Source organism: Eurypyga helias, unplaced genomic scaffold (assembly GCF_000690775.1).
Source record: "Eurypyga helias isolate BGI_N326 unplaced genomic scaffold, ASM69077v1 scaffold23178, whole genome shotgun sequence".
Taxonomy (NCBI): Eukaryota; Metazoa; Chordata; class Aves; order Eurypygiformes; family Eurypygidae; genus Eurypyga; species Eurypyga helias.
The window spans coordinates 3,211-3,804 of record NW_010267880.1 but is presented as its reverse complement, the minus strand read 5'-3'; positions in this window follow the sequence as shown (position 1 = coordinate 3,804).

Sequence of the window (594 nt, the reverse complement as noted above, 5' to 3'; positions counted from 1 at the left end):
GTGCTGCCTGCTCCCTCCCCTCTGATCATGTTGACATATTCACACGGCCCGGAGTACTAGTGATGCTTTGCTGCAGCGTTACAGTTTCCGACACCTTCTTTTTATAACTCGGCTCTGTCCCCCTTCCACTCGACCTGTCAAAACCACGCCTATGGAGCCACACAATTGGTCCGAAAGCGTCAAAGAGCCAATCAAGGAGGCTCCAGCTCCCTTGTAACCCACAACACATCCATACAATCTGGTGCACGCAGAGCACAGACTCACAGGGAATTCTCAGAGCTGAGAGGCTCCTTCTCCCTCTCTCTCTCTTTCTCTTTTCCTTTCTTTCTCCCCCCTCCCTTTTCTCTTCCTTTCTTTTTCCTCTCTCTCTTTCTCCCTCTCTCCTTTGCTGGAGCAGAGACAAGAGTGTAATTCTTCCAGGTTTTGTGTGTTTTGGTTTTTTTTGGTTTTGTTTTTTTTTTTTTTTTAAAGGCAGAGTGAAAGGGCGAGGGTAAAAAATTAAAGAAAAAAAAAGAAAGAAAAGGAGGAGGGTGAAAGAAAGAAGAGATCCTGATGGAAATCAGGGCACCCTGACCAGCTCCTGCTTGGAGAGGG